Here is a 24,964-nt window from a genome sequence, read left to right on the forward strand (position 1 = left end):
GAATGTTTTAATTTTGGATGGTGACATTTTTGAAGTACCAGTAAGGAGTGGTTCCTCGATTAGCGATGAATTCGTTTAACGATGTGGTCTTAGGAATTTAACTCCATCGATAAGTGAGGAGAGGCTGTACTTAGGTTTCCACATTGGTCGGAGAGCTGGTCGTAACTCTGAGGTGTCGGTAAACAAGTGCAGTGGACCCCCGACTTACGATCAGCTCCCAACTCGAACAATTATGTAAGTGTATTTTTGTAAGTACTTTTGTAAGTGTATTTTTGGGGGACTGAAACGGACTAATTTAATTTACAATATTCCTTATGGAAGCAAATTTGTTCGGTAATGACACCCGAACAGCCTTCTGGAACGAATTAATATCGTAAGTCGGGGGTCCACTGTATGTCACTAAGTGAGGAGGGGCTGTAATAGTTTTACACAGTAGTAGGAATGCTAGTGTCTTTATCTTTCTGTCTCATAAACACCTAAGAAAACAGGTACATTTTACTACTACAGTGGACCTCCGGTTAACGATATTTTTTCACTCCAGAAGTATGTTCAGGTGCCAGTACTGACCGAATTTGTTCCCATAAGAAATATTGTGAAGTAGATTAGTCCATTTCAGACCCCCAAACATATACGTACAAACGCACTTACATAAATACACTTACATAATTGGTCACATTCGGAGGTAATCGTTATGCGGGGGTCCACTGTACTGCTTAAACTTAGGCACACTACATATACATGTACACATATATGTATACCCATGCATCAGATCAAATCAAATCAAAGTTTATTCTCTATAAGGATTACAATGTGGGGTTTACAGAGTTTGGTTATTGTGTGGTTTACATGTAATAAAATACTAATTACAGAGGGGGCCACTAGAACACCTAGCATGGCTAGGCATTTCGGGCAAACTTAGATTAATTCTTAACCCTAAATTATTACAAATTGTGGAGTAAGTTGACTAAATACTAAGTGACTAAGTACTAGTTTGTGAGTTTAGCAATGTGAATGCTTTTGTTATGGCACAGTACATAGTTTCTATATTGGAGTATCACAGGCAAACTTGTGACTAGTTAGGAATCATTATTTTAAGATTAAGATATGTATTTCTGTGTTTATAGTCAAATGGGTGAGTGAGTGAGTGTAAGTATGAACCAGCAGATGGTTTTTATGTAGTTAGTTGACGGGGTGTATCAGGGAGATAAGATGTTTTCTAACGGTAGTTTTGAAGGTGATGAATGTGTCTGCAGTTCTAGAGTTTTCAGGTAGAGCGTTCCAGATTTTAGGGCCTTTGACATACATTGAATTTTTGTAAAGGTTTAGTCAGACACGGGGAATGTCGTAGAGATGTTTGTGTCTGGTGTTATGCTTGTGGGTCCTGTCACAACTATCAAGAAAGCATTTTAGGTCAAGGTTAATATTGGAATTTAAGGTCCTGTATATGTAGATTGCACAGTAGTAAGTGTGGATGTTCTGAACAGGGAATAAGTTTAGATCTATGAAGAGTGGGGGGGGTTTAGTGATTATTCTTACTGTGGCTTTTTGTTGAGTTATTATTACCTTTATGTGTATTGCTGTAGTTGATCCCCAAGCACAAATAGCATAGGTGAGGTATGGATAAATGAGTGAATGGTATAGTGTGAGAAGGGCATTTTGTGGCACGTAGTGTTGTATCTTGGAGAGGATCCCAACTGTTTTGGATACTTTTTTTGATATGTGTTGGATATGGGTGCTGAAATTCAGGTTGTTGTCGAGGTATAGGCCTAGGAATTTGCCCTCATTATGTCTGGCAATTAGAGTGCTGCCGATCTTAATGTTTAGTTGCGCAGCACCTGCTCTGTTAACAAACATAATATATGTAGTAGGTTTTGTCAGTGTTAAGTGTAAGTTTATTGGCTGTCATCCAAGTTGATATTTTGAGCAGCTCTTCATTAGCAATGGTGTTGAGGGTGGCAAGATTAGGGTGAGAGATGACATAAGTCATGTCGTCAGCAAAGAGAATAGGTTTCAGGTGTTGGGATATGTTTGGAAGATCATTGATGTAAATGAGGAAGAGCAGGGGTCCAAGGACACTTCCCTGTGGAACTCCATGTCGTAAGAGGCGACTAAAATACCAGGAATAAGGGGCTAGTAACCCCTTCTCCTGTGCACATTACGAAAGTTAGAAATAGAATTATTTTTATTTTATTAACACATCAGCCATTTCCCACCAAAAATGAAAAAGAAAAACTTTCATCATTATTCACTCCATCAATGTCTTGCCAGAGGCACGCCTACACTACAGTTATAAAACTGCAACATTAATGCCCCTCCTTCAGAGTGCCAGCACTGTACTTCCCACCTTCAGGAATCAAGTCCGGCCTGCTGGTTTCCCTGAGTACCTTCGTAAATGTTACCTTACTTACACTACAACAGCACATAAAGTCCTAAAAACCATTTGTATCCATTTGCTCCTATTTAACACGTTCATGGACGCTGCTGGAAGTCCAAGCCCCTCGCACACAAAACCTCCTTTACCCCCTCCCTCCAACCTTTCCTAGGCTAACCCTCCCCAATATCCCCTGCCTTCCCTCCACTACAGATTTATACACTCTTCAAGTCATTCCATTTTGTTCCATTCTCTCTTCATGTCCAAACTATCTCAATAGCTCCTCCCAGCCCTCTTGATAATAGTTTTGGCAATCCTACGCCTCTTCCTAATCTCCAAACTACGGATTCTCTGCATTATATTCACACCACACATTGCCCTCAGACATGACATCTCCACTGCCTCCAGCCTTCTCCTTGTTGCAATATTCACCACCCATGCCTCACACCCATACAAGAGCGTTCGTATAACTACAGTGGACCCCCGGTTAACGATATTTTTTCACTCCAGAAGTATGTTCAGGTGCCAGTACTTACCGAATTTGTTCCCATAAGGAATATTGTGAAGTAGATTAGTCCATTTCAGACCCCCAAACATACACGTGCAAACGCACTTACGTAAATACACTTACATAATTGGTCGCATTCGGAGGTGATCGTTATGCGGGGGTCCACTGTATACTCTCGTACATTCCCCTCTTTGCTTTCATGGATAAAGTTCTTTCTCTCCACAAACTTCTCAGTGCACCACTCACCTTTTTCCCATTGTCATTTCTATGATTCACCTCATCTTCCATTGACCCATCTGCTGACACGTCCACTCCCAGATATCTGAATACATTCACCTCCTCCATACTCTCTCCTTCCAATCTGATATCCAGTCTTCTGTTACCTAATTTTTTAGTTATCCTCATCACCTTACTCTTTCTATATTCACCTTTAATTTCCTTCTTTTATATACCCTACCAAACTCATCAACCAACCTCTGCAACTTCTCTTCAGAATCTCCCAAAAGCACAGTGTCATCAGCAAAGAGCAACTGTGACAACTCCCACTTTGTATTAGATTCTTTAGCTTTTAACCCCACACCTCATGCCAACACCCGAGCATTCACTTCTCTTACAACGCCATCTATAAATACTACAGTGGTCCCTCGTTTTTCGTAGTTAATCCATTCCTGGACTTGCTACTATTATCGAAAACTACTATTTGCGAATCAATTTTCCCCCTAAGAAATAATGTAAATACAATTAATCCGTTCCTGACACCCAGAAGTGTTAAAACAAAAAAATTTTTTACATGAAATATAGATGTAGTACATAAACAATACAATGGGAAATGATGAATGAAACATTAACAGCAAAACACTTACCTTTATTGGAGATTCTTCTTAGTGTATGGGAGACTGGAGGAAGAGAGAGATTGGATTGTTTACAGTTTGGAAGGGGAATCCCCTTCCAGCAACACCTCAGGTACCAATTGCTTTTCTGGGGTTGCTTCTCTTCTCTGTTTCTTAATGCCACTAGGACCACCTTGAGAGTCACTGGAGTCCTGTCTCGCAAAATAACTGTGGAGAGAGCTCTGTTTCTGGCGTCTCTTTTACACTTCCCTAAAATGGCCCAAGACTTTGTCACTGTACATGTTGCCAACATGGCTTGCAACAACCTTGTCAGGGTGATGTTTTTCCATAAAGCTTTCCATCTTACCCCACATAGCAAAAATCTCTTTAATTTCTGAAGAAGGCACCTTCTTCCATCTCTCTTCCTCCGCCTCTGCAGCAAGATTCTGAGCTGCGATCTGTTGCTGTTCCTGCTGAAGCTCTTGCAGCTCCTCAGTGGTGAGCTCTTCGTTGTGGTCTTCCACCAACTCTTCCACATCCTCCAAACTCATATCCAACCCCATGGAACTCCCCAGTGCCACAATTGATTTAATAACAGATATATGCTCATCAGGGTGAGTCCCAAACCCTGCAAAATCCCTCTTGTCGACACAATCTGGCCACAATTTTCTCCAAGCAGAGTTCAAAGTCCTGGTAGTCACTCCCTCCCAAGCCATACCTATAAGGGTTATGCAGTGGAGGATGCTGAAGTGTTCTCTCCAAAATTCCCTTAGGGTCAAGTGAGTGTCTGTGGTCACAGTCAAGCACCTGTGAAACATTGCTTTGGTGTATTTCTCACCTTCTTTACAACAGGCTTGGCACTAGGAGCTTTCTTTGGAGCCATGGTAGCTTATTTAGTACTTGCAAGCACTAAAATGAGTGGAATATTATGAAATATTTCGTAGGAGCACTGAGGGGACCTTCGCTCACTGGTAAACAATGCCAGACTGGCTGGGTAGGGAGGCCGCCCCGGCTCACACCTTGCGTACGCGTCCCGGACGAACTACTATTCGCGAGTCAACCTATGATTAGCAAGCCCATGTTTATACGAAATATCCCTATGATTTCCGAAATCTATGATTCCCGAGAACTACGAAAAGCGAGGGACCACTGTATATTGAACAATCATGGTGACATCACAAATCCCTGTCTAAGGCCTACTTTTACTGGGAAATAATCTCCCTCTCACCTTCATACTTTAACCTGAGCCTCACTATCCTCATAAAGACTCTTCACTGCTTGCAATAACATACGTCCTATTCCATATATTTGCAACATCTGCCAGATTGCCAACCCTATCCACCCTATTATATGTCTTTTTCCATATCCATAAATGCCACAAATACCTCTCTACCCTTTTCTAAATACTGTTCACCTATATGTTTCACTGCAAACACTTGGTCTACACACCCCCTACCTTTCCTAAAGTCTCTTTGTTCATATGCTATCCTGCTCTCTGTCTTACTCTTAATTCTTTCGATAATACTACCATTCAATTTACCAGGTATCCTCAACAGACTTTTTTTTTTTTTCAACAAGTCGGCCGTCTCCCACCTAGGTAGGGTGACCCAAAAAAGAAAGAAAATCCCCAAAAAGAAAATACTTTCATCATTCAACACTTTCACCTCACTCACACATAATCACTGTTTTTGCAGAGGTGCTCAGAATACAACAGTTTAGAAGCATATACATATAAAGATACACAACATATCCCTCCAAACTGCTAATATCCCAAACCCCTCCTTTAATGTGCAGGCATTGTACTTCCCATTTCTAGGACTCAAATCCGGCTATATAAAAATAGCCGGTTTCCCTGAATCCATTCACTGAATATTACCCTGCTCACATTCCAACAGCTCGTCAGGTCCCAAATACCATTTGTCTCCATTCACTCCTATTTAACACGTTCATGCACGCTTGCTGGAAGTCCAAGCCCCTCAGCAACAAAACCTCCTTTACCCCTTCCCTCCAACCTTTTTGAGGATGACCCCTACCCCGCCTTCCTTCTCCTACAGATTTATACACTCTCCACGTCATTCTGCTTTGATCCATTCTCTCTAAATGACCAAACCACCTCAACAACCCTTCTTCAGCCCTCTGACTAATACTTTTTTAAACTCTACACCTCCTAATTTCCACACTCCGAATTTTCTGCATAATATTCACACCACACATTGCCCTTAAACAGGACATCTCCACTGCCTCCTCACTGCAGCATTTACAACCCAAGCATCACACCCATATAAGAGTGTTGGTACTATTATACTTTCTTGCAATCCCTTCTTTGCCTCCATAGATAACGTTTTTTGTCTCCACACATACCTCAATGCACCACTTGTCTTTTTTCCTTCATCAGTTCTGTGATTAACCTCATCCTTCATAAATCCATCCGCTGACTCGTCAACTCCCAGATATCTGAAAACATTCACTTCTTCCATGCTCCTCCTCCCCAATTTGATATCCAATTTTTCTTTATCTAAATCATTTGATACCCTCATCACCTTACTCTTTTCTATGTTCACTTTCAACTTTCTACCTTTACACACACTCCCAAACTCGTCCACTACCCTTTGCAATTTTTCTTTAGAATCTCCCATAAGCACAGTATCATCAGCAAAAAGTAACTGTGTCAATTCCCATTTTGTTTTTGATTCCCCATAATTTAATCCCACCCCTCTCCCAAACACCCTAGCATTTACTTCTTTTACAACCCCATCTATAAATACATTAAACAACCATGGTGACATTACACATCCCTGTCTAAGACCTTTTTTTACCGAGAAGTCTCCCCCTCTTCTACACACCCTAACCTGAGCCTCACTATCCTCATAAAAACTCTTTACAGCAATTAGTAACTTACCACCTATTCCATATACTTGTAACATCTGCCACATTGCTCCCCTATCCACTCTATCATATGCCTTTTCTAAATCCATAAATGCAATAAAAACTTCTCTACCTTTATCTAAATACTGTTCACATATATGCTTCAATGTAAACACTTGATCTACACATCCCCTACCCACTCTAAAACCTCCTTGCTCATCTGCAATCCTACATTCTGTCTTACCTCTAATTCTTTCAATGATAACCCTACTGTACTTATTCCCCTTTAATTTTTACACTCTCTTTTGTCCCCTTTGCCTTTATACAAAGGAACTATGCATGCTCTCTGCCAATCCCTAGGTACCTTACCCTTTTCCATACATTTATTAAATAACACTAACCACTCCAAAACTATATCCCCACCTGCTTTTAATATTTGTAATTTATCCCATCAATCCTAGCTGCTTTACCCCCTATAATTCTACCCAGTGCCCCACGCACTTTCCCCACACTCATGACTGGTTCTTTCTCACTCCTATAAGATGGTATTCCTCCTTACCCTATGCTCGAAATCACAGCTTCCCTATCTTCATCAGCATTTAACAATTCCTCAAAATATTCCTTCCATCTTCCCGATACCTCTAACTCTCCATTTAATAACTCTCCTCCCCTATTTTTAACTAACAAATCCATTCGTTCCCTATGCTTGTTCAACGTATTAATCTCACTCCAAAACTTTTTCTTACTTTCAACAAAATTTGTTGGTAACATCTCACCCACTCTCTCATTTGCTCTGGTTTTACATTGCTTTACCACTCTTTTAACCTCTCTTTTTCTTTCCATATACTCCTCCCTCCTTGCATCACTTTTACTTTGTAAAAACCTCTCATATTCTAACTTTTTCTCTCTTACTGCTTTTTTTATAACATCATTCCATCAGTCGCTCTTCTTCCCTCCCGCACCCACTTTTCTGTAACCACAAACTTCTGCTAAACACTCTAACACTATATTCTTAAACTTACCCCATACATCTTCTACCCCATTGCCTGTACTCACACTAGCCCATCTGTCCTCCAACTGTTGTTTATATTTTACCCTAACTGCCTCCTCCTTCACTTTATAAACCTTCACCTCTCTCTTACTTGCTGCTTCCATTTTCCATGTATCCCATCTAGCTTCACCTAAAAAGAGAAGCTTTTGTTTTTCCTTTTGAGCCACCTTACTTTGGTGGGATACGGCTGGTTTGTTGGAAAAAATATATACAGTACATGTATATATACATCTAGGTTTTTCTCCTTTTTCTAAATAGCTCTTGTTCTTTTTTATTTCTTCTATTGTCCATGGGGAAGTGGAAAAGAATCTTTCCTCCGTAAGCCATGCGTGTCGTATGAGGCGACTAAAATGCCGGGAGCAATGGGCTAGTAACCCCTTCTCCTGTATACAATTACTAAAAAAGAGAAGAAGAAAAACTTTATAAAACTGGTTTGCTTAAATGTGCGTGGATGTAGTGCGGATGACAAGAAACAGATGATTGCTGATGTTATGAATGAAAAGAAGTTGGATGTCCTGGCCCTAAGCGAAACAAAGCTGAAGGGGGTAGGAGAGTTTCAGTGGGGGGAAATAAATGGGATTAAATCTGGAGTATCTGAGAGAGTTAGAGCAAAGGAAGGGGTAGCAGTAATGTTAAATGATCAGTTATGGAAGGAGCGTGAGCGTGTTTGATAGGAGTGAATGGAGACAAATGGTTTTTAATACTTGACGTGCTGTTGGAGTGTGAGCAAAGTAACATTTATGAAGGGATTCAGGGAAACCGGCAGGCCGGACTTGAGTTCTGGAGATGGGAAGTACAGTGCCTGCACTCTGAAGGAGGGGTGTTAATGTTGCAGTTTAAAAACTGTAGTGTAAAGCACCCTTCTGGCAAGACAGTGATGGAGTGAATGATGGTGAAAGTTTTTCTTTTTCGGGCCACCCTGCCTTGGTGGGAATCGGCCGGTGTGATAATAAAAAATAATAATAAAGTAAAGGTTGGATGCGAGAAGTGGGTCATAATAAGCGTGTATGCACCTGGAGAAGAGAGGAATGCAGAGGAGAGAGAGAGATTTTGGGAGATGTTAAGTGAATGTATAGGAGCCTTTGAACCAAGTGAGAGAGTAATTGTGGTAGGGGACTTGAATGCTAAAGTAGGAGAAACTTTTAGAGAGGGTGTGGTAGGTAAGTTTGGGGTGCCAGGTGTAAATGATAATGGGAGCCCTTTGATTGAACTTTGTATAGAAAGGGGTTTAGTTATAGGTAATACATATTTTAAGAAAAAGAGGATAAATAAGTATACACGATATGATGTAGGGCGAAATGACAGTAGTTTGTTGGATTATGTATTGGTAGATAAAAGACTGTTGAGTAGACTTCAGGATGTACATGTTTATAGAGGGGCCACAGATATATCAGATCACTTTCTAGTTGTAGCTACACTGAGAGTAAAAGGTAGATGGGATACAAGGAGAATAGAAGCATCAGGGAAGAGAGAGGTGAAGGTTTATAAACTAAAAGAGGAGGCAGTTAGGGTAAGATATAAACAGCTATTGGAGGATAGATGGGCTAATGAGAGCATAGGCAATGGGGTCGAAGAGGTATGGGGTAGGTTTAAAAATGTAGTGTTAGAGTGTTCAGCAGAAGTTTGTGGTTACAGGAAAGTGGGTGCAGGAGGGAAGAGGAGCGATTGGTGGAATGATGATGTAAAGAGAGTAGTAAGGGAGAAAAAGTTAGCATATGAGAAGTTTTTACAAAGTAGAAGTGATGCAAGGAGGGAAGAGTATATGGAGAAAAAGAGAGAAGTTAAGAGAGTGGTGAAGCAATGTAAAAAGAGAGCAAATGAGAGAGTGGGTGAGATGTTATCAACAAATTTTGTTGAAAATAAGAAAAAGTTTTGGAGTGAGATTAACAAGTTAAGAAAGCCTAGAGAACAAATGGATTTGTCAGTTAGAAATAGGAGAGGAGAGTTATTAAATGGAGAGTTAGAGGTATTGGGAAGATGGAAGGAATATTTTGAGGAATTGTTAAATGTTGATGAAGATAGGGAAGCTGTGATTTCGTGTATAGGGCAAGGAGGAATAACATCTTGTAGGAGTGAGGAAGAGCCAGTTGTGAGTGTGGGGGAAGTTCGTGAGGCAGTAGGTAAAATGAAAGGGGGTAAGGCAGCCGGGATTGATGGGATAAAGATAGAAATGTTAAAAGCAGGTGGGGATATAGTTTTGGAGTGGTTGGTGCAATTATTTAATAAATGTATGGAAGAGGGTAAGGTACCTAGGGATTGGCAGAGAGCATGCATAGTTCCTTTGTATAAAGGCAAAGGGGATAAAAGAGAGTGCAAAAATTATAGGGGGATAAGTCTGTTGAGTGTACCTGGTAAAGTGTATGGTAGAGTTATAATTGAAAGAATTAAGAGTAAGACGGAGAATAGGATAGCAGATGAACAAGGAGGCTTTAGGAAAGGTAGGGGGTGTGTGGACCAGGTGTTTACAGTGAAACATATAAGTGAACAGTATTTAGATAAGGCTAAAGAGGTCTTTGTGGCATTTATGGATTTGGAAAAGGCGTATGACAGGGTGGATAGGGGGGCAATGTGGCAGATGTTGCAAGTGTATGGTGTAGGAGGTAGGTTACTGAAAGCAGTGAAGAGTTTTTACGAGGATAGTGAGGCTCAAGTTAGAGTATGTAGGAAAGAGGGAAATTTTTTCCCAGTAAAAGTAGGCCTTAGACAAGGATGTGTGATGTCACCGTGGTTGTTTAATATATTTATAGATGGGGTTGTAAGAGAAGTAAATGCGAGGGTCTTGGCAAGAGGCGTGGAGTTAAAAGATAAAGAATCACACACAAAGTGGGAGTTGTCACAGCTGCTCTTTGCTGATGACACTGTGCTCTTGGGAGATTCTGAAGAGAAGTTGCAGAGATTGGTGGATGAATTTGGTAGGGTGTGCAAAAGAAGAAAATTAAAGGTGAATACAGGAAAGAGTAAGGTTATGAGGATAACAAAAAGATTAGGTGATGAAAGATTGAATATCAGATTGGAGGGAGAGAGTATGGAGGAGGTGAACGTATTCAGATATTTGGGAGTGGACGTGTCAGCGGATGGGTCTATGAAAGATGAGGTGAATCATAGAATTGATGAGGGAAAAAGAGTGAGTGGTGCACTTAGGAGTCTGTGGAGACAAAGAACTTTGTCCTTGGAGGCAAAGAGGGGAATGTATGAGAGTATAGTTTTACCAACGCTCTTATATGGGTGTGAAGCGTGGGTGATGAATGTTGCAGCGAGGAGAAGGCTGGAGGCAGTGGAGATGTCATGTCTGAGGGCAATGTGTGGTGTGAATATAATGCAGAGAATTCGTAGTTTGGAAGTTAGGAGGAGGTGCGGGATTACCAAAACTGTTGTCCAGAGGGCTGAGGAAGGGTTGTTGAGGTGGTTCGGACATGTAGAGAGAATGGAGCGAAACAGAATGACTTCAAGAGTGTATCAGTCTGTAGTGGAAGGAAGGCGGGGTAGGGGTCGGCCTAGGAAGGGTTGGAGGGAGGGGGTAAAGGAGGTTTTGTGTGCGAGGGGCTTGGACTTCCAGCAGGCATGCGTGAGCGTGTTTGATAGGAGTGAATGGAGACAAATGGTTTTTAATACTTGACGTGCTGTTGGAGTGTGAGCAAAGTAACATTTATGAAGGGATTCAGGGAAACCGGCAGGCCGGACTTGAGTCCTGGAGATGGGAAGTACAGTGCCTGCACTCTGAAGGAGGGGTGTTAATGTTGCAGTTTAAAAACTGTAGTGTAAAGCACCCTTCTGGCAAGACAGTGATGGAGTGTATGATGGTGAAAGTTTTTCTTTTTCGGGCCACCCTGCCTTGGTGGGAATCGGCCAGTGTGATAAAAAAAATATAAAATAATCCATGGGGAAGTAGAAAAGAATCTTTACTCCGTAAGTCATTCATGTCTTAAGAGGCAACTAAAATGCTGGGAGCAAAGGGTTAGTAACTCCCTTCTCCTGTATACTTTACTAAAAATAAGAAGAGAAGCTTTATAAAGCTGGGTTGTTTGAATGTGCATGTATGTAGTGCAGATGTTAAGGAGATGATTGCTAATGTTGTGATTGAAAATAAGCTGGATGTCCTAACTCTAAACAAAACAAGTGAGAGAGTAATTATGGTAGAAGACCTCAATGCTACAGTGGAAGGAACAGTTGGAGAGGGTGTGGTAAGCAAGTTTGGGGTGCCAGGTGTAAATGATAATGGGGGGCCTCTGATTGAACTTTGTTTGGAAAACGGTTTGATAATGGGTAATACATATTTAAGAAAAAAAGGGATAAGCATTCAAGGTATGATGTAGGACATAATAACAGTAGTTAGTTGGACTATGTGTTGGTAGATGAAAGACTGAATGGCAGACCTCAGGATCTGCATGTTTACAGAGGGGCAACAGACATATCAGATCACTTTTTAGTTGTAGCTACAGTGAGAGTGAAAGGTAGATGGGATACAAGGAAAATTGGAGTCGCCAAATAAGAGAGAGGTGAAGGTTTATAAACTAAAGGAGGAGACAGTTAGGGTAAGATATAAACAACTATTGAAAGAAAGATAGGCTAGTGAGAATATAGGCAATGAGGTTCAAGAGGTATGGCATAGATTTAAAAATGTAGTTTTAAAGTGTTCAGCAGAAGTTTGTTGTTAATTAAAGTAGGTGTGGGAGGGAAAAAGAGTGATTGGTGGAATGAGGAGGTAAAGAGAGTAGTAAGAGACAAAAAGTTAGCATATGAGAGGTTTTTACAAAGTAGATGTGAGACAAGTAGGGAGGACTATATGGAGAGAAAAAAATTGAGGTTAAGAGAGTGGTGAAGGACTGTAAAAGGAGAGCAAATGAGAGAGTGAATGAGATGCTATCAGCAAATTTTGTTGAAAATAAGAAAAAGTTTGGAGTGAGGTTAATAAGTTAAGAAAACCTTTGGGAACATTTTGATTTGACAGTTAAAAATAGGAGAGGAGACTTATTAGGAAGAGTTTTAGAGGTATTGGGAAGATGGAGAGAATATTTTGATGAAGATAGGGAAGCTGTGATTTTGTGCATTGGGCAGGGAGGAACACATTTAGGAGTGAGGAAGAACCAGTTATGAGTGTAGGGGAGGGGTATGAGGAGTGGGTAGAATGAAAGGGGGTAAAGCAGCTGGGATTGATGGGATAAAAACAGTAATGTTAAAAGCAGGGGGAGGGAGGGATATAGTGTTGGAATGTTTAGTGTTTTTATTTAAAAACTATGGAAGGGGAGTAAGGTACCTAGGGATTGGCAAAAAGCATGCATAGTTCAATTATATAAATGCATAGGGGACAAAAGAGAGTGTAAAAATTATAGGGAATAAGCCTGTTGAGTATACCTGGGAAAGTATATGATGAGTTGTTATTGATAGAATTAAGAGTAAGATGGAGAGTATGATCCCAGATGAACAAGGAGGCTTTAGGAAGGGTAAGGGTGTGTAGATCAAGTGTATACAATGAAACATATAGGTGAACAGTATTTAGATAAGGGTAAAGAGGTTTTTGTGGCATTTACAGATTTGGAAAAAGCATATGATAAGGTGGATAGGCGGACAGTGTGGCAAATGTTGCAAATATTTGGAATAGGAGGTAGGTTACTGAAAACATTGAAGAGTTTTTACAAGAATAGTGAGGCTTAGGTTAGAGTAAGTAGGTGAGAGGGAGATTATTTCCCAGTAAAAGTAGACCTTAGTTAAGGATGTGTGATGTCACTATGGCTGTTCAGTATATTTGTAGATGGGTTTGTAGGAGAAGTGAATGCTCGGGTGTCAGCAAGAGGTATGGGAACAAAAGATGAAAGATCTAACACAAAATGGGAGTTGTCACAGTTGCTTTTTGCTGTGACACTGTGCTTTTGGGAGAGTCTGAAGAGAAGTTGCAGAAGTTGGTGGACAATTTTGGTGGGGTATGTAAAGGAAGGAAATTAAAAGTGAAAATAGGAAAAAGTAAATTGATGAGGATAAAATTATTTAGGTAATCAGAGTTTGAATATCAAATTGGAGGGAGTATGGAGCAAGTGAATGTATTCAAATATTTGGGAGTGGACTTGTCAACAGATAGGTTTATGAAAGATGAGGTGAATCATAGAATTGATGAATGAAAAAGGTGAGTGGTGCACTGAGAAGTCTGTGGAGACAAAGAATGTTATCCATGGAAGCAAAGAGGAGAATGTATGAGAGTATAGTGTGAAGCATGGGTGGTGAATGTTGCAATAAGGAGGAGGCTGGAGGCAGTGGAGATGTCATGTCTGATAGCACTGTGCCATGTGAATATAATGCAGAAAATATGTAGTTTGGAAATTAGGAGGAAGTGCAGGGTTAGTATTATCCAGAGAGCTGAGGAGGGGTTGTTGAGGTGGTTTGAACATTTAGAGAGGATGGAAAGACATAGAATGACTTGGGGATCTCATTAATCTCTAGTGGAAGGAAGGCAGGGTAGGGGTTGGCCTAAGAAAGGTTGGAGGGAGGGGGTTAAGGAGGTTTTGTGTGTGAGGGGCTTGGACTTCCAGCAAACGTGCATGAGCATGTTAGATAGGAGCGAGTGGAGACAAATGGTTTTCATGCCTTGACATATAAGCAAGGTAACATTTATGAAGGAATTCAGGGGAACTAGCAAGCTGGACTTGAGTCCTGGAGGTGGGAAGTAAAGTTCCAGCACTCTGAAGGAAGGGTTATGATACTGCAGTTTTATAACTGTCATGCAGACACACCTCTGGCAAGAAAGTGATGGAGTGAATGATGACGAAAGTGTTTCTTCTTTTTCCAGCCTTGGTGAGAAACAGCTGATGTGTTGATAAAAAAAAAAATGTTCACAGGCATGTGATATTCCAACAACTGAAGTGACTAGCATTGTAAATACTGTTTTTCCTCCTCTCTTGTTTGGCCTACAGTTATGTGCAGTTGTATTTCCAGCTTGTTAAATATGTTATGATGTCATGTTTTAGCCAGGTTTCAGTTAATTTAACAAAAGAGTAATTGGTGTTTAGAGATTTAAGTACAGTGGACCCCCGCATAGCGAACTTAATCCGTGCAAGAGGGCTGGTCGTTATGCGAAATGTTCGCTATGCGAATTAATTTTCCCCATAAGAAATAATGGAAATAAAATTAATCCGTGCAAGACACCCAAAAGTATGAAAAAAAAATTTTTTTACCACAAAAAAATGTTAATTTTAGTACACACAAACTGAAAAAGGCATGCACAATTACATGACACTTACTTTTATTGAAGATCTGGTGATGATTGATGGGATGGGAGGAGGGGAGAGAGAGTGTTAGTGTTTAGAAGGGGAATCCCCTTCCATTAGGACTTGAGGTAGCAAGTCCTTTTCTGGGGTTACTTCCCTTCTTCTTTTAATGCCACTAGGACCAGCTTCAGAGTCACTGGACTTCTTTCGCACAACATATCTGTCCATAGTGGCCTGTACCTCTCGTTCCTTTATGATTTGTCTAAAGTGGTTCACAACAGTGTCATTGTAACAGTCACCAGCACGGCTTGCAATAGCTGTGTGAGGGTGATTTTCATCAAAAAAGGTTTGCACTTCAAGCCATTTTGCACACATTTCCTTAATCTTTGAAGTAGGCAATTCCTTCAATTTCTCTCTCCCCTCCTTTGAACCAGTTTCCCCAGGTCTGGCCTCTTGCTCTTGAAGTTGATCTATCAGCTCATCAGTGGTTAGTTCTTCATTGTCCTCCTCCACCAACTCTTCCACATCCTCCCCACTAACCTCCAACCCCAAGGACTTCCCCAATTCCACAATTGATTCCTCAACTGGTATACTACTCCTCTCAGGGTTAGCCTCAAACCCTTCAAAATCCCTTTTGTCTACACATTCTGGCCACAGTTTCTTCCAAGCAGAGTTCAAGGTTCTCTTAGTCACTCCCTCCCAAGCCTTACCTATAAGGTTTACACAATTGAGGATATTAAAGTGATCCTTCCAAAACTCTTTTAGAGTCAATCCAGTGTCTGTGGTCACTTCAAAGCACTTTTGAAACAGAGCTTTTGTGTACAGTTTCTTGAAGTTGGAAATGACCTGCTGGTCCATGGGCTGCAGGAGAGGAGTGGTATTAGGAGGCAAAAACTTCACCTTAATGAAGCTCATGTCCCCATAAAGTCGCTCTGCCACGTCTGTAGGATGACCAGGGGCATTGTCTAACACCAGGAGGCACTTAAGGTCTAATTTCTTTTCAGTTAGGTAATCTTTCACATTGGGGGCAAATGCATGGTGTAACCAGTTATAGAAAAATTCCCTAGTGACCCATGCCTTACTGTTTGCCCTCCACAGCACACACAAATTATCCTTGAGGACATTCTTTTGCCTGAACGCTCTGGGAGTTTCAGAGTGATACACTAATAAAGGCTTAACTTTGCAATCACCACTAGCATTGGCACACATCAACAAAGTAAGCCTGTCTTTCATAGGCTTATGTCCTAGGAGTGCCTTTTCCTCCTGAGTAATGTAGGTCCTGCTTGGCATTTTCTTCCAGAACAGGCCTGTTTCATCACAATTAAACACTTGTTCAGGTTCCAGTCCTTCAGTTTCTATGTACTCCTTGAATTCATGCACATATTTTTCAGCCGCTTTGTGGTCCGAACTGGCAGCCTCACCATGCCGTATCACACTATGGATGCCACTACGCTTCTTAAATCTCTCAAACCAACCTTTGCTGGCCTTAAATTCACTCACATCATCACTAGTTGCAGGCATTTTTTTAATTAAATCGTCATGCAACTTCCTAGCCTTTTCACATATGATCGCTTGAGAGACGCTATCTCCTGCTAGCTGTTTTTCATTTATCCACACCAATAAGAGTCTCTCAACATCTTCCATCACTTGCGATCTTTGTTTCGAAAACACAGTTAAACCTTTGGCAACAACAGCTTCCTTGATTGCCGTTTTCTTGCCCACAATAGAGATGGTTGATTTTGGTTTCTTGTACAACCTGACCAGGTCGGTGATACGTACTCCACTTTCATACTTATCAATGATCTCTTTCTTCATTTCAATGGGTATTCTTACCCTTTGAGGTGTAGGGTTGGCACTAGAAGCTTTCTTGGGGCCCATGGTCACTTATTTTCCACAAACAGCACCGAAAACACTGTAATAATACGAAATATTCCGAGTGTATGCTTGAATGTTACCGCGGAGGCTGGCTGGTAAACAATGGGACGGGCGGCACATGTGAGGCTGGCTGAGGGCGCACATTGGACGCGTCTCGGACGAAGGCCGCTGAGCGGGTTTTTGTCCACTATGCGGGGCAAAATTTTAGCGAACAAAGCGTCCGCTATGCGGATTGTTCGCTATGCAAGGCGTTCGCTATGCGGGGGTCCACTGTATTACTATAATGTCATCACTGTGTTTACTTAGTGATCTTGTGTTGTAATTTTGCACAGTCTTCTGTGGCTTGTTCTATTTTAAGGAATTATTTAAGTGTACATATGTGGAAACATTCTCTGCACTTTTCTATGGTATTCAATTAGTTTATATTTGCCACCCTATTATCCATCGGTATTTGGTATAGTTATTTTACGCTCTTCAAAAATAAGATGTCATGCCAAATCACAAATCTTCTATAATTTCCTTCTGCTTTGTGACAAGACTTCAGTAAGATTGACTAGGAGCTTAAACATCCAGTAGGCTTCTTGAAGTGTAATAGATCGGAGTGAGAGGAGACAAGTTCTTTTTATGGCTTGACATGCTGTTGGAGTGTGGGCAAGGTAACATTTATGAAGGGATTTAGGGTAACTGGGTAGCCTGACTTGAGTGCTGAAGGTTGGAAGTACAATGCCTGCACTGGCAACACACTTTTTTGCAAGACAAGAGATGTATATTTTAGAAGAATAGAAAGGCACAATACACAGATAACACACACACACACACATACACATGGGTGAGTGAAACTGATGACGATGTTTCAGTCCATCTTGGACCATTAACTAGTCACACAACCGAAATGTCGCTCTGTGTGCTGGTTATTTGTGTAGATGTATATTTTATTTGTTGAACACTGCGGTACACTGTACTTCCGCCTCCAGCACTCAAGTCTAACCAGTTTCCCTGAATCCCTTCACAAAATATTACCCTGTTCACACTCCAACAGCTCAACAGGTTCCACAAACCATTCGTCTCCATTCACTTCTATCTAACACACTCGCACACACTTGCTGGAAGTCCAAGCCCCTCACCCACAAAACCTCCTTTACCCCCCTCCCTCCAGCCTTTCCTAAAACAACCCCTATTCAGCCTTCCTTCCACTAAAGATTTATACACTCTCCAAGTCATTCTACTTTGTTCTAGCCTCTCTAAATTATCAAACTACCTCAACAACCCCTCATCAGCCCTTTTACTGATACTTTTTGTAACTCCACACATCCTCCTAATTTCCACACTACGAATTCTTTGCATAATATTTACACCACACATAGTGCTCAGGCACTACCTCCAGCCTCCTCCTTGCTGCAGCATTTACAACCCATGCTTCATGCCCATATAAGAGTGGTGGTACCACTATACTCTTATACATTCCCTTCTTTGCCTCCATGGATGATGGTTTTTGTCTCCACAGATACCTCAAAGCACCACTCGTCTTTTTTCCTTCATCAATTCTATGATTAGCCTCATCCTTCATAAACCCATCTGCTGACAAGTCAACTCCCAAATATCTGAACACATTCACTTCTTCCATTCTCCCTCCAATGTGATATCCAATTTTTCTTTATCTAAATCATTTGATACTCTTATCACCTTACTCTTATCTGTGTTCATTTTCAACTTTGTAAAGTAAAAGGACACAAGTGCAACTAATGTTACATTTTATTGAGCTTTGTCAGGCTGTTATAAACAGTACATGGACACAGAGGGTATATATAGGCTCAGAGTGAGGTGCAATATTAGTGGTGGTGGTAGTAGTAGTAGTAGTAGTGACATAAGTTGTTGTTGTAGTAGTGGTAATACAATATGGTAGAGCAATTAACTCGTACATGAGTAAAAGGATATAAAAGCTATTACTTGGGTAACATAAAAATAGGTTAGACAAATATAGACTGGATAGAGAAGGCCTGTTTCAGTGTTCACTCTCTGTAATGTGCTTTGTGTAGTATTAACAGGAGAGACTATGTGATGGCAGTGTTCACTGTTTTCAGGAGGATTCTTGCTAAGACTTCAGAGATGGTGAAGCTGCCTTTGTTTTGTTTAATTATATTCGAAACAGCGATTAGTGCTGATTCAAGGCACTTGCGTCTGTGGAAATTAGTTTCTTTGATCACTAATTGGGCGTCCCTGAATTTCATGAGATAATTGATGGAATGTCGGTGTTGTACACAGGCGTTGTTCAAGTTATCGTTCCTACATGCGTAAATGTGTTCATTGAGGCGGGTGTCGAGGTTTCTTGCTGTTTCACCTACATAAATCTTGTCGCAGCCTGCACAGGGTATAGTGTAAACCCATGCATTAACTGGTTTGTGGTGCTTTGATTTTGTCTGAAGTCTTAGCAAGAATCCTCCTGAAAACAGTAAACCCTGCCATCACATAGTCTCTCCTGTTAATACTACACAAAGCACATTACAGAGAGTGAACAACAGGCCTTCTCTATCCAGTCTATATTTGTCTAACCTATTTTTATGTTACCCAAGTAATAGCTTTTATATACTTTTACTCATGTACGAGTTAATTGCTCTACCATATTGCATTACTACTACTATTACAACTTAGGGGCCGACAAGGCAATTAATTGTTGCTTTTTTGTTTACCGTCAGATTTCTTTCAGTTTTGGTGCACAAGACGAAGTATTTTCTCTAGTTACTGTAAATATTTATCAATAAGATACCTCAAACAACAACTGAGAAAAGACTGAGAAAGGACTGATTTACTGAAAATGCCCTTTGGCAGGATGATAGTCCTATATGGGACGACGTAAGGTTGTTTGGACACTTGGTGCCGAGAGAACAATGCTTATACGAATTTCTGATGGATTCCTTTCCTCTAAATATCTTATCTTTATTTCACAAAAAATAAAGTTTGTTAGTTCTTGGAATGTTGCAAAAACTCAGCCCTTTACTCCCACATAACTCCCAAAATATTTGGAATATTTCTAACAATGTTCCATCAAAAATTAGAGAAATCATTAATTTACAATTTCTGTGAATATTATTCCACTTAATTAAGTAATAAAGGTGTAGTAAAGCGAAATAAGTGAATAAGTTACTTCCGAGATATTGGCCTGGATCGCCGGCCGGCCCGCCATCTCAAAGGAAAAAAAAATCGTGAAAATCGCGTTTAATTAGGTGTATTTCTTAGTAAACTGATGTTCTAGTGCAGTTATCCTCTTCAAAACACCGTTTTCTCTTACTCAAAGACGACATGGAGAGGAGTAACTCATTTATATTGAAATATTCCTGGTGGTCTCTCGCCATATTATGGCCTATTTTATACAGTCTAGAGTATATATCATGTTTGTATGTTATTTATAGTGTTTATTACATCATATCAGATCAATTCTGATAGATAAATAAGCCTTAGAGTTGATATAAGCGTGATAATGAAGTGATTTCTCCTGGCTCTCTGGAGCGGGAATACTGCTGGTGTTCCCAGATGGTTTCTGATTGGCTGGAAGTCTATGTATAAGCTCTGCCTACTCTTTTATGATGCCAAATAGTCAATTATTATATTAGAAAGAATAATGCAAGAAAAAGCAATAAAAAACAAGGAAAAAATTCCAAAAAATATATGGGCTGTGAGCAGACATGCTACCCATATCGCCATCACCATACCTGATATAAATGACTATAATTTATTGTAGAAACATCATAGAACATTGATTCTTGTACCATTGTGTTGCCAAAGAGTTAAGCTATTTTTCTATATGAATAACTCAATTTCTATAATTTTTTTATTTTTTTTGAAAGCGTGCAAAAAATTGCCTTGTCGAGTCCTTATGTCTGCTGCTGCTGCTGCTGCTGCTGCTGCTGCTGCTGCTGCTGCTGCTGCTGCTGCTGCTGCTGCTGCTGCTGCTGCTGCTGCTGCTGCTGCTGCTGCTGCTGCTGCTGCTGCTGCTGCTGCTGCTGCTGCTGCTGCTGCTGCTGCTGCTGCTGCTGCTGCTGCTGCTGCTGCTGCTGCTGCTGCTGCTGCTGCTGCTGCTGCTGCTGCTGCTGCTGCTGCTGCTGCTGCTGCTGCTGCTGCTGCTGCTGCTGCTGCTGCTGCTGCTGCTGCTGCTGCTGCTGCTGCTGCTGCTGCTGCTGCTGCTGCTGCTGCTGCTGCTGCTGCTGCTGCTGCTGCTGCTGCTGCTGCTGCTGCTGCTGCTGCTGCTGCTGCTGCTGCTGCTGCTGCTGCTGCTGCTGCTGCTGCTGCTGCTGCTGCTGCTGCTGCTGCTGCTGCTGCTGCTGCTGCTGCTGCTGCTGCTGCTGCTGCTGCTGCTGCTGCTGCTGCTGCTGCTGCTGCTGCTGCTGCTGCTGCTGCTGCTGCTGCTGCTGCTGCTGCTGCTGCTGCTGCTGCTGCTGCTGCTGCTGCTGCTGCTGCTGCTGCTGCTGCTGCTGCTGCTGCTGCTGCTGCTGCTGCTGCTGCTGCTGCTGCTGCTGCTGCTGCTGCTGCTGCTGCTGCTGCTGCTGCTGCTGCTGCTGCTGCTGCTGCTGCTGCTGCTGCTGCTGCTGCTGCTGCTGCTGCTGCTGCTGCTGCTGCTGCTGCTGCTGCTGCTGCTGCTGCTGCTGCTGCTGCTGCTGCTGCTGCTGCTGCTGCTGCTGCTGCTGCTGCTGCTGCTGCTGCTGCTGCTGCTGCTGCTGCTGCTGCTGCTGCTGCTGCTGCTGCTGCTGCTGCTGCTGCTGCTGCTGCTGCTGCTGCTGCTGCTGCTGCTGCTGCTATTGCTATTGCTATTGCTATTGCTATTGCTATTGTACCTCACTCTCAGCCTATGTATACCCTCTGTGTCCATGTACTGCTTGTAACTAACGGCTTGACAAAGCTCCTGGAGAGCGAAACATTGCCACAATACAATGTCACATTAGTTGTACTTGTGTCCTTTTACTTTACATATTGTCGGTAATTCTACCAACATTATTACATTTTCAACTTTCTTCCTTTACACACCCTCCCAAACTCGTCTACTAACCTTTGCCACTTTTCTGTAGACTATCCCAAAAGGACAGTACCATCAGCAAAAAGTAACAGTGTTAATTCCCATTTTGTATTTGATTCCCTACAGTTTAATCCCACCCCTCTCTCCAACACTCTAACATTTAGTTCTTTTACAACCCCATCTATAAATATGTTAAACAACCATGGTGACATTACACATCCCTGTCTAAGACCTACTTTTACTGGGAAGTAATCTCCCTCTCTCCTACTCACCCTAACCTAAGTCTTGCTTTCCTCATAAAAACTCATTACAGCATTTAGTAACTTACTACCTGTTCTATACAATTACAACAGCTGCTACATTGCTCCCCTATTCACTCTGTCATATGCTTTTTCTAAATACATAAATGCAATGAAAACTTCCTTACCTTCATCTAAATTCTGTTCACATATATGCTTCAGTGTAAACACCTGATTTACACATCAAAGATATGCAATATTGTTAATAATATTTAATATTTTTGATTAACAGATTAGATGAGTGGTAATTTTATACTTCCTTTTCCTGTAACTATAAAAGGCTCCAGTAAATATTTCATCTGAGATATGATTTACATATTCTGCCTCATCTGAAGATTTATTATTTTACCTCAGTATGATATACAGTGGACCCTCAACCAACGATATTAATTCATTCCAGAGAGCTGCCGTTAGTTGAATTTATCGTTAGTCGAATTAATTTTCCCCATAAAAAATAATGGAAATGCAATTACTTCTTTCCAGACACTCAAAAGTATGAAAAAAAAAATTTTGCACATGAAATATACATTTTCCTACACAGAAAAAGAAGGATACATACAAAATAAATACACGTACTTTACTAAATGAGGAATAAGTGACACTTACCTTTATTGATGATGATGTGATGAGTGATGAGATGGGAGGAGGGGAGATGGAGGTGTATTATTTTTTGGAAGGAGAATCCCCTTCCATAAGGACTTTAGGTACCAAGTCCTTTTTCGGGCTTACTTCCCTTCTTTTTTTAATGCCAATAGGAACAACTTGAGAGTCACTGGACTTTTGTCGCACCAAAAATCTTTCCATAGAGCTCTGTATCTCGTGTTCCTTTAAGATTTTCCAAAAATGGGCCACAACATTGTCATTGTAAAAGTAACCAGCACAGCTTGCAATAGCTGTGTCAGGGTGATTTTCATCCATAAAGGTTTGCACGTCAACCCACTTTGCACAGATCTCCTTAATCTTTGAAGAAGGCAACTTCCTCCATTTCTCTTTCCCCTCCTCTGAAGCAATTTTCTCAGTTCTGTCCTCGTGCTGTTGCAGATGCTCTTGCAGCTCATCAGTGGTTACTTCTTCATTGTTGTCCTCCACCATCTTTTCCACATCCTCCCCACTAACGTCCAACCCCAAGGACTTCCCCAGTGCCACAGTACATTCCACAGCTGGCATAGGCTTCTCAGGGTTAGCCCTAAACCCTTCAAAATCCCTCTCTTCTACTCATTGTGGCCAGTTTCCTCCAAGCAGAGTTCAAGGTCCTGTTAGTCACTCCCTTCCAAGCCTTACTTATAAGGTTTATGCAATTGAGGATACTAAAGTGATCTTTCCAAAAAATCTCTTAGGGTCAGTTGAGTGTCTGAGGTCACTTCAAAACACTTTTGAAACATTGCTTTGGTGTACAGTTTTTTGAAATTTGAAATGACCTGCTGGTCCATGGGCTGAAGGAAAGGAGTGGTATTAGGAGGCAAGAATTTCACTTTGATAAAACTCAAGTCCCTCGAAGTTCGCTCTGGCAACTCTGAAGGATGAGCAGGAGCATTGTCTAATACCAGGAGGCACTTAAGGTCCAATTTATTTTCCATGAGGTAATTTTTCACAGTGGGGCCAAACACATGATAAAACCAATCATAGAAAATATCCCTAGTGACCCATGCCTTACTGTTTGCCCTCCACATCACACACAAATTAGCCTTGATGACATTGTTTTTCTTGAACACTGGGAGTTTCAGAGTGATACACGAGTAGAGGCTTCACTTTGCAATCCCCACTAGCATTACTACACAACATTAAAGTAACCCTTTCCTTCATAGGCTTGTGTCCTGGGAGTGCTTTTTCCTCCTGTGTAATGTAGGTCCTCTTTGGCATTTTCTTCCAAAACAGGCCTGTTTCATCACAAACACTTGTTGGGGTTTTAATCCTTCAGCCTCTATGTATTCCTTGAATTCCTGTACATATTTTTCAGCCGCTTTTTGGTCTGAACTGGTAGCCACACCATGCCTTACCACACTGTGTATGCCACTACGATTCTCCCAAACCAACCTTTAAATTCACTCACGTCACCACTAGTTGCAGGCCTTTTTTTTTTTTTTTAATTAAATCGTCATGCAACTGCCCTGCCTTTTCACATATGATTGATTGAGAGATGCTATCTCCTGATATCTGTTTTTCATCTATCCATACCAATAACAGTCTCTCAGCATCTCCGAGTACTTGCGATCTGTGTTTCGAAAACATACTTGCACCTTTCACAACAACAGCTTCCTTGATTGCCTTTCTGTTGGCCAAGATAGTAGCGATGGTTGATTGGGGTTTGTTATACAACCTGACCAGCTCGGAGACACGCACTCCAGTTTCATACTTTGTGATTGTCTCTTTCTTCATTTCAGTTGTAATTCTCACCCTTTTTACCACAGCGTTGGCACTAGAAGCTTTCTTTGGGCCCATGGTGGCTTATTTAGCAGTTACAAGCACGAAAAACACTGGAATAATACAAAATGTACCAAATGTATGCATGGAAGTGACTGCACTGGCTTGTAAACATTGGCACACTAACTGAAGGCAGGGCAGCTAAGGTGCGCTCAGGCCATTCTGGACGAATGATGTTAGTCAAGTTTTTCATCGTTGGACGGGCCAAAATTTTTACAATAAAACGCTTCGTTAGTCGATTTTATCGTTAGATGATGCCTTCGTTGGTTGAAGGTCCACTGTACGTGTGCTTAAATAAAACTCATATTCTCATACATTTCCATTTTTTGAACATTCTTGACATGTTTATTATATGCTCCTTCTCTATAACACATGAGTTAGATCATGTGCCCAGAATTCCTTTATTCTATTCATTTGTATAATACAGCCTCTCCTCACTTAGCAACGTACTCGGTTACCAACGACTCGGACTTACAGTGGGCTCTCTGACCAGTATTCCTACCTAAATAAAGTATATTAGAGCTGATTTCCTGTTCTGTTTAT

At 41.3% G+C, this 24,964-nt stretch overlaps 1 protein-coding gene across 1 annotated transcript in view; it reads left to right on the top strand.

Moving 5' to 3' along the window:
* Positions 1-24,964, top strand: part of Set1 (SET domain containing 1) — a gene marked incomplete in the record, with an annotated part of 508,988 nt that overhangs the window by 427,113 nt on the left and 56,911 nt on the right.

This window comes from Cherax quadricarinatus, chromosome 8 (assembly GCF_038502225.1).
Source record: "Cherax quadricarinatus isolate ZL_2023a chromosome 8, ASM3850222v1, whole genome shotgun sequence".
In the NCBI taxonomy this organism is placed as follows: Eukaryota; Metazoa; Arthropoda; class Malacostraca; order Decapoda; family Parastacidae; genus Cherax; species Cherax quadricarinatus.